This window comes from Crocuta crocuta, unplaced genomic scaffold (genome assembly GCF_008692635.1).
Source record: "Crocuta crocuta isolate KB4526 unplaced genomic scaffold, BGI_CrCroc_1.0 scaffold369, whole genome shotgun sequence".
NCBI lineage: Eukaryota > Metazoa > Chordata > Mammalia > Carnivora > Hyaenidae > Crocuta > Crocuta crocuta.
The window spans coordinates 4,268,261-4,278,822 of record NW_027529441.1 but is presented as its reverse complement, the minus strand read 5'-3'; the positions used below and the strand labels follow the sequence as shown (position 1 = coordinate 4,278,822).

General features: G+C 36.5%; 1 non-coding gene across 1 annotated transcript; it reads right to left on the bottom strand.

Moving 5' to 3' along the window:
* Window positions 1-1,394: 1,394 nt before the first annotated feature.
* On the bottom strand, window positions 1,395-1,606 carry LOC144228419 (small nucleolar RNA U3). Its single transcript, XR_013334193.1, has one exon. It is a non-coding gene; the product is annotated as a small nucleolar RNA U3 (small nucleolar RNA).
* Between the last annotated feature and the right edge of the window lie 8,956 nt (window positions 1,607-10,562).

Below are 10,562 nucleotides of genomic sequence, written 5' to 3'. Positions count from 1 at the left end.
AAAAATAAAATCATCGGTTTACAATATAATATGACATTAGTAATCTAGAGGTGTCTAAGACCAAATACTGTTGATTATAAACATATTCTTATCCTCAACAAAATAGGAAATTATTTTTAATAATGTTTACTTCTTTATTTTGAGAGAGAGAGCAAGGGAGGGGAAGAGATAAAGGGAGAGAGGATTCCAAGCAGGTTCCATGCAATCAGAGTAGAGCCTGATGCAGGGCTCAATCCCACAAACCGTGAGATCATGACTCTCACTAAAACTGAGTCAGACACTTAACTTATAAGCCACCCAGGCGATCACCCCAGAAATTCTTTTTTAAGTTTATTTATTTATTTTGAGAGAGAAAGTGTGAGTCGGGGAGGGGCAGAGAGAGGGGGAGAGAATGCTAAGCAGGCTCCACATTGTCAGCATGGAGCCAGAAGTCACGAGACCAAGACCTATGCCAAAGTCAGATTCTTAACCGACTGAGCCAGCCTGGCACCCCCAAAATAGGAAATTCTAAAATGAGAATAGAGATTGGGTTTGATATTACAAATTTTATAATTGTTAGATTTCTGCTCATGTTAGTACAATTCAATGTAATTTTGAAATTCATTTCTTGAATAATCAGTCATTCCTATGTTGGATCCTTGTTTGAGGAAGACCACTATTATTCAAATTTTCAACCCAGATAATTTCACCAAAGGAAATATATTCTTCATGATAAACTTAAACTTACAGAAAAGAAAATTGCTATATGAAACGCTACAATATTTTTGTATATCAAATATTTTAAACTTTTTAAGATAAAAATTTTATTAATACTTTATGACTAGTTAAAGGTCCAGATGTGACAAATTTGCTTAGTAAGTGGTGTTTTCTGTTTTGCTGTCACTGTAGACAAATGAAACTGTTTACCAAAATCTTGCCTTTTTATTCACACTATACAACTGTAGCTGGAAGATGGTCACCAAATCAATGATTCCATTTGCTACCTCTGTACCACCCGCTCATTCCTATGTGTGGTAATTGTACTAGTCATTGTACTGGTACCAGTGATCAGTCAATTGAATGAAAGGAAAGGTGGCCTGTGCCACATTGGGTGGGACCAAGGCTTTCAAGAAGCAGATGTGCCTTCCTCATGGTTTGACCCTTTCTACTTGATGGTTGTTGATGACAGGCTTTTTGGGATGCTAGAACAGCAGAATAAAAGGTGTCTAGGGCAGGAATGTCAGTGTGGATGAAAACAGGTCCCTTAGCCCAAACGACTTGCCCAGGAATGAAATATGAAAGAGATATAAACTTTCATTAAGTTGGGCCCCTACGTCTTCAGATCTATTTTTACAGCAGTCAACCTGTCCTAACCAACAAGGGCCTTTTTTTTTTTTTTTTTTTGAATTTGATTCCCCATTCAAATGGTTTCCCTTCTTTCTTGCTCTTCCAAAGGAGGGAAGAAAGATCATTAGTGGTAAAGGGCAGCTGCAGAAGTAACACCCCAGGATGAGCTTCACATTCTAGATGGCACCTTGCCCTTCATCTATGTAGTTTCCAGTACTGCACATGTTCAGAGAAACTTCTCTAGTAACAAGCTGTAGAAATGATCCCTGAGTGTAGTCTTTCGTTTTCTTGACATTTTTTATAGAGAATGTTATAAATAATCAATTCAGTGTCTTCTAGATTGCAATTTCCATAACAGAAAGATTGGTGTGTTACTTGTCAATTGCTGAGACTCTATAGTGCCTATCACTTTGCAAGCACTTAATAAGTATTTGATTAATCAAAGAAACAAATATCTTATAGTGGACTAAAAAAATGGTGTTCATTTGTGTGTGTGTGACCCATAAGCAAAGATTTGGCTCTTAAGTCCTTAGCAAACATTTAGCTTTTGTATTTCAACCCAACTAGAATGTTTCTCCCAGTGGCTTCTGGACAGAACATTCCCAGCTGTTTAGTGCTGCATAGCAAAGCTCTGACAGCTTTCAGAACAAGAGTCAATATTAGTTAATAATCCATCTGCATTTGCAACTATTTTATTTCATGAGAGTGACAACTTCTATTCCTTCAGCTACCATTTCCTTTGGGATTGGTGTTGCTGAACTTTAGTATTCTCTGATAGGCTCTAAGCTGTGACTATAAATCCCTTTGAGTTATTCACTATTCATTCCCACTCAACATGTTCTAATTAACTTATAATAAATATTTCCCAAATATTGCACATCTTACATTTTTAAAATCAGAAAAAAGTTATACCACTTCTCTTCTGTACCACAAGCCATCTTTTGGCATCTTTCTGTATCAGACACATTTGGTGATGATGTATTTTAGTTGATATCCATCTCTCAGCTCCATCAATAGACCCAAATTATTCCTTTCATTCTACAGCAGGATATATTCAGAAGTGACAAAACTTCAATACTGAGAAAACTGCACAAGCTGACTGCATAGGATTCTGGAGGTCCCTGGCATGAGAGTGTGTATATGTATGTAATAATGCACAGCCTACTTTCAGGTATTTTATACTGAAGAATATCCTAATTTCTTAATTAACAGTCTTGTTCTTGATGTTTTCATTTGCCTTCTGGATTTGTTTGAAAAAATTCTAGCAATTGTTTGCTTATTTGGGTTCTGGAAAGAACCCTGTTTCTACTGTAGTTCAAGTGGTAGATAGATGAAGAGTATTAATGCTTTTTAGTTTTATGTGGGATGTGTAGGATGTGTGTGTGTGTGTGTGTGTGTGTGTGTGTGGGTGTGTGTGTATGTGTGGTCCTTTTTTGTTGCTGTAGTTGTTTCTTTTCTTAATGGTTGTTTATCTTAAAAGAGACAAAGCGTGAGAGGGGGATGGGCAGAGAAAGAAGGGAAGAGAATCCAAAGTAGGCTCCAGGCTCTGAGCTGTCAGTACAGAGCTGGACTTGGGGCTTGAACTCACAAACTGTAAGATCATGACCTGAGCTGAAGTTGGATGCTTAACTGACATGAGCCACCCAGACCTCCGTATGTTGCTATAGTTTTGTTTTGTTTCTTCATTTTTTAAAAATTTATTTATTTTGAGAGGCAGAGAGTACAGAGGAGGGGCAAAGAGATAGGGAGAGAGAGATCCCAGGCAGGCTCTGCACTGTCAGCATGGAGCCCGATACTGGCCTGGAACTCCCCAATCGTGAGATCATGACCAGAGCAGAAACCAAGAATTGGACGCTTATTGGCTGAGTCATTCAGGCACCACTGTTGTATAGTTTTAAAACACATTTTGGTATGATCATAAAATCTTAGGATTATAAGAAACTTACTATCCAAATAATCAACTTCTCATTGTCTATTAGTGATTCCTGCACAGATGCTATTTTAAAAAAGAAACCTATTTGACAGATGAAAGATATTGCTAGTCCTTTGCTGATGTTGTTAAACAGAACGTCAGCCTTACCTTGTATCTCTTAATAATTATTGTCATACTGACTGGTACTTCTGCTTAAAAAAAAATTTAAGCCAGAATTTTTATAAGTAATTTGGAATAGTTTTCCAATTTGAAATGAAGTTTTGGAGTTGCATTCAAAGAATTCTAGAAACTTGTAGAACCAAGTTTGAGGCTATTGCTCAGGGACATTCGTATGTAGCAGTTAGTACAACTGACAATACATCTGGATCTCAGAGTTCTGTGTCCTAAGTTCTAGAAGGGTGCTAGAGAACACATTGAACATAACTGTGAAAGCTTTTATGAGATCATTCTGAAAGTACTTCAGTTTTTCTCAAATGTAGTAACCTAGAGGTTTTGCATTTAATATTTTGCTTTAGATTAAAGTGACATAAATTAGATTATTAATTAGATATTCTTTTCACTAAAAGCTTTGATAAACCCTTGATTTAAGATATCATAACATAGGCAGAACAAAAGCAATGTATTTCTCAGATGGTAGCTACAGCTTGACACTGATCTCGGTCAGCCAAAGCTCTAGCTCTTCTGGATTGCGCCAACAATTATTGTGGTCCATTAAACTTATTTTGACATATTTTATATAAGGACTATTTCATATACGCCAATTTTTATGCTAAAGAGATAAATCCTAAATGACCAAATCCTAAATCAAACTGTACAGCAAAGGTTGTAAAAATACCAAAAATAGGGGTGCCTGGGTGGCTCAGTTGTTAAGTGTCCGACTTTGACTCAGGTCATGATCTCACAGTTCGTGAGTTTGAGCCCCGTGTCGGGCTCTGTGCTGACAGCTAGCTCAGAGCCTGGAAACTGTTTCGGATTCTGTGTCTCCCTCTCCTTCTGACCCTCCCCTGCTCATGCTGTCTCCCTCTCTCAGAAATAAATAAAACATTTTTAAAAATTTAAAAAATACCAAAAATAAAGTTAAATGTCAAATCCTAAATTCATAGTCATTATAGTCAGTCAAAATGATATTAAAACTTAAAGAATCATAAAACAAAACCAAATAATGATTTTAGGTTTTCCAAAATAAGTGAAATGGCAGTATTTCACTTCTGCTTCTCTTAATCTCTATGGTTATGCTTGGGTTGTGATAACTGATAAAAGCTTGCTCTTAAAAGATGGTTAGATATTGGAGTGCCTGGGTCTCTCAGTTGGTTGAGTGCCTGACTTTGGCTCAGGTCATGATCTCACTGCTTCTGAGTTCAAGCCCCACATGTGGCTCTGTGCTGACAGCTCAGAGTCTGGAGCCTGTTTCAGATTCTGTCTCCATCTCTCTGCCCCTCCCCTGCTTGCATGCTCTCTTTCTTTCTCAAATATAAAATAAAACATAAAATTAAAAAAAAAACAGGTTAGATATGAATCATTTGTGAAGTTTAAGACCTGAGACTTCAGGAAGATGAGAAACATCTTGGACAACGGATAAAATGGGGGCAAATCATGGCACTTGAGGTGTTCTCTAAGAAGATTATCTAGGTATCAGATGATGAGGATGGTGACTAGAGTGATAGTAGAGGAGTGCAAAGGAAATAAACCCTCAAATCCAGAACATGAACAGGACTTGAAGCTAGTTACTGACAAGTGGGTATGAAAGATGATAAATCAAAAATGACAAGGAATTCATCTGGACCCTGAAGAAGGAGTGTATCCCAAAGATTCCATGGAATTTGATAAGATAACCAGTTTAAGCTTTAAGAAAGCAAACTACAGCAAGCTGGATAATTCTGTGTCTAGCCAACAGTTATCTCTGATGAAATGTGGTGGAGATAAAGAAGAATTGCTCATCTCTCAATGTCAAAGTAAAATAAACACATTTTCTTCAAGATTATGACAAATAACATGATTTTCAACATGTTATTAAAGGAATCTTGACTTTTTTTTCAACTTGGGTGGATTTGTCACTCTTAACTGTTGATAATATTATTTGGTAAGTATGATTAGAATTCTAATGATTACCCTGGCAAATCAAGTAAAAGTTAGCAAGTTTTTGACTATTATATGTTCAAAAAGCATGAATTTAGAATTTAAATTCTTCATGATCATACTTCACAAAAATACTTCCAGTTTATGTGACAAAATTGGGGAACAAAAGTTAGAGGGTAAAATATATGCAATAAGTCATATCTAGTTAGTTCTTCCCTTTAGTAGACATTTAAAAACAAATAAAACCAAGCAAACAACTTTAATGGGTTGGGTTTGAGGTGTCTGCTTCCTCCATTTCTGAGTGCGTTACTTCAGCTAAGTATTCAGTTCTGTAAAATAAGAAAATATGGGGGAAAAGAAAATTATCTGGTCTGTTGTGCCTAATAGATGATGTTTAACATACTGACAAAAAAAAATACGTACTGGAACAGAAATTTTACGATTTAGGTCAATTATACACTTGGGAAGGGCAAATTTTGTTGAATACGGAGTATGTTGAAATGCTCAAGTTATTTTTCACATGTTTTGGGTCTTTTTTTCTTTTTAAAGAGGTTTTCCCATTATTTAAAAACCCAATGGAATTGTAATGGAACTGGGAAATGTAATCCATATGTTTTGGAACCTGTTACAATTAAATCATCAAATTACCATTCATTTTTGACCATTTAAAATACAAGATCTTTTCATAAATGTATATACACTCACACAAGAAAATAATGCTGAGCTCATAGAATTACTTTTTGGTTAAATATTTCACTTCCAAATACTTATTTTTACATAAATGTTGAACTATTAACCAAATACATGATATTAGGATAGTGAGATGTATAAATTGATTAATAATTATTACTAATATATCATTAGTGGTAATATATTCAATTGTCAAGAACAATTTATTATTAAGTAGGGAAAAACTTTCTGTTCAGTGTTCCTGTGTCTATCCCCAATTCATTATCTAAACATGTAAGTATTTCTGCAAACAAATCTGCCCAAGGACAAAATACTTCCAAGTGTACTCAAATCTGTAATTCTTCTGCTGATGTCTTTGGAAAAAAGTAATCTTTTTGGGTAAGCAATAGAGTTTGATGTACGGTGTGTTTGTTATAAAATCTGTTGGATAAAATTTTCATTCCATCATATTTGACCTAGAAGTGTAATATTCCATGCTTTCATGAAAATAGTTCAGAGAAAAGTTGACTTTTCTTCTTCTTCATGGGGTAAGAACATCTATCCCCATATCCATGGCTACTCTCTGGCATTAAAGAGACTATTTAGAGAGAGAAAATATATATATATATGTATATACATATCATGTTGTTGGAAGAATCACCTACTTCACTTGCATTCATTGTGGATACTGCAGGATCTGGGTTATCATTTCTCCTTTGCAGTGAGGTCAGTTAAACTTTATTGACTGAGTGAGTCATACTGTGGGTTGGGTCTTTCCAGGAGTCCTCTTCCTTTGCCTAACTACTCTTGTGGGTATTAAAACTGTTTTTTACTTTTTCTTAAAAGAGCTTTTCTTTTGCTTAGCTAAGATTGAAAGCATTTTAACATATTTCTGACATTAGACAGTATTTATTCATGTAGCTCTAAATTTGAATGCTTCAGTAAATCATAAATTAAAAGAATATAGCTTCATTGCTTTCCTAAAGATGCATATTAAGCTACTACAGCCGTAGAGAAACTTTGAGCATTTAGGAAAATATAGGTTGCAGGGTGTTGCTAAAGGAACATTCTTCTGCTTTTTTTAAATAGTTTATTGTCAAGTTGGTTCCATATAACACCCATTGCTCATCCCCCCAAGTGCCCTCCTCCATGCCCATCACGCCCCTTCCCTCTCCCCCACACCCATCAGTCATCAGTTTGTTCTCAGCATTTAAGAGTCTCTCATGGTTTGCCTCCCTCCCTCTCCCCCACTATTTCCTCCTTTCTTCTCCCCTATGGTCCTGTTAAGTTCCTCCTAATCCTCCTATACATGCAAACATATGGTATTTGTCCTTCTCTGCCTGACTTATTACACTCAGCATAACACCCTCAAGGTCCATTCTTAAACATTGTGTGTATTCAATTTGTGCAAAACCATTGGTATAATTTTTATTATAAGTATACTTTACATTTGAAATAGTTTTTTAATTCCCATGAAACCTTCGTTTTTAAAATTCTGCTTTTATATTATAAACAAAGAATGTATATGGGTGTCACATATGATTTCTAAATAACTGCTCATGTTCTATTATGGCTTTCCCTGTGGAGGGCAAGGACATTGCTCTAACTACTGTGTGAGTATGTAATCACACATGTACTGCTACTGGAGTGTGGAGATAGCATGATCTGTTTGTAGAAACATAGAATACAACCATATGGTTTAGATTCTGGAATTGTGTATTAAGAAATCATTTGCAGCCCTACCCTGAACTTCCACAGAGAAAAATCACACATGGGAGAGACTCATGGACATTGTAGTTTAAAAGCTCTTTGGAGGGGGAGAAAAGGCTGAGATAACCTAATAAAGCAGAAATCTCCTTCCCTCACAATTGTGAGTGTCCTGGAGAGAGCATAGATTTGGAGTCAGACAGATGGAATTGCAGTGTTTCCACTGGGCAGATCATTCCACCTCTTTGACTCTTACATTTCTCCATTTTTAAAAGAGAAGTCATACTGCTGAACTTTCATACACATCTGCATGAAAATGTGTAGAAGAAACTAGTAGCATGCAATAATTGCTTGTGCGTGTTTTGATTTCCCTTCCAATCACATTACCATATATGAAATGTCACTTTAATTCATTAGGTTTTTTATAAATGGTCAATTACAATCAAAGTGAAATGTATGCAAAATCCTGTAGCACGTTACATTTTTATTTTATAAGAAGTCACTATATATTAGAAGACTCAGGTAATCACCCACATTAATGTTCTGTGTGCAAGATAATTAAGAGAATATTTATGATCCAAAAATTGTACTGCGTTATTTGCCTGAATGAGTTGAAAACTCATGTCCACACAAAAATCTGAATACAAATGTTTATAGCAGCTTAATTCATAATAGCCAAAACTTGAAAGCAACCAAATGTCCTTCAATATGTGAATGGATAAATAAACTGTGGTCCATCCAAAGAATAGATTATTCAGCTCTAAAAAGAAAGGAGCTATCCAGCCATGAAAAGACATAGAGGAAACTTAAATGCATATCACTTAGTGGGAGGGGCGGAACCTGAAAAAGTGATATAGTTGGGGCACCTGGGTGGCTCACTCGGTTTAGGCATCAGACTTCAGCTCAGGTCATGATCTCATGGTTCATGGGTTCAAGCCCCACATCGGGCTCTGAACTGACAGCTAGCTCAGAGCCTGGAGCCTGTTTCAGATTCTGTGTCTCCCTCTCTCTCTGACTCTCCCCTGATCCCACTGTTTCTCTCTCTCTCAGAAATAAATAAAACATTTTTAAAAAGGTGATTTAGTATATGATTCCTACTACATGACATCATTCTGGAAAAGGTAAACTATGGAGATAGTAAAAAGATCAGGATGGCCAGGTGTTTATGAGGAAGGAGAGATGGATAGGTAGAGCACAAGGGACTGTTAGGGTAGTGGAACTATTTTGTATGATAATACAATGGTAGATATGTGCCGTTATACATTTGCCTAAACCCATAGAATGTACAAGAGGAAGAATGAACTCTAAACTATGGATTTTGGGTGATAATAATGTGTCAATGTATATTCCATTGTAACAAATATGCCACAGTGTTGTGGGATGTTGATAGTGTGGAAGGCTGTGCCTGTGCAGAAACCGAGGTATTTGGGAATTCTCTGTACTTCACTCTCAATTGTGCTGTGAACATAAGCCTTCTTTAAAAACTAGTCTATATAAAACTGTAGATGGTGGATATAATCTTAAAACAGTGTTTTTATGAGGAGGATATATTTACTCACCTCCTTACATAAAATAAAAAGGATTTTTTGAAAATTTTAAGCAAATTTAAAGATCCTCTACACATTAGCTAATTATCTGCAAATGCATAGAAGAATAGTCATCACAGTAATAGAAGAAACTATATATTATGTTGTACAAAAACACAGGAAGACAACACAGATAATACTAGAGCAATATAGTTCAGTATCAAAATGAACTTATCTTATAAAACCATCTGAAAGAGATGTACCAAGGAGCACACAATCTGAAGGCTGACAGTCTCACATGTTCTTCACCGGACCAAACACACCAAGAGAAAGACTGGCAGGTCTTGACTCCATGAGGCTCTTCATCCATAAGGACTAGGGGACAGGGAACCTCAGTAGAATGTGTACCAAAGGTTGACTTCCTAGATGAGGAAGGTGTCTATTACAGGAACTTCAGGAGCTGGAATCAGTCTTTTTTCTGCTGAAAACCTCTGCTCCATTGAGCTATTTCTCCATTCCTACTGAAGGAGAGTAGGAACTGAGCCTCCAGGGTCTCTCCTCACCTGATTTCCAGGGGGTGTGTGTGGGGGGGAGGCAACCTTACTTGGGAGCCTCTAATGAGCCTAAAGATTGGAAATAATATTCCCACTTACTTCAAATGAACCCTATGACAGATAATGAAATATACAAAGAAAATAAATAAATCATCCAGAATGCCCAACTAGAAAAGACTACAGCCTTGTGATTCAAACTAAATTTTATTGGCTCTGAAACAACACATTCTAGCTCCTCAATAATTTAAAGGATTAATGTTCCAATTTAAAGAGAAACAAAAGTAGGACTCTTTCTGTGGAAGGTATACCATTGATAACGTACTTAGAAAAGAAAGCCTAAGCACAACCATTTGATACTTGAAGGCAGGCATGGTAACAGGTATTTATTAAAACTATGCACCCTAAATGCACTGGGAACCAGGAATCAATGCTAAAAGATGAAGCTCAAAGTCTTGTTGGAGAGAGGCTATGGAGGCCCTAAGAGGCTTCCTGGTATGAGAAACCTGAAAATATAAGGACCATCCTGGTCCCAGCCTCCAAGTATCCAATAGAAAGAGGGACTCCAGAATTCTCTATGCTCATGGCAGGACTCCTACCTTCCTTACATTCTAATATTCCTGGTTTTAACAACCATGTAAGCCTTGATACCTTCAAGATTCACATTTCCTATTTCAACCCATCTCTACCCTTCTCTCTCTTCTAACATTTCCCCCCTCTGCCACCATTACCTCTTATCTTGATTGGTTCTTGTGACACTGTGTAATGGGTGTC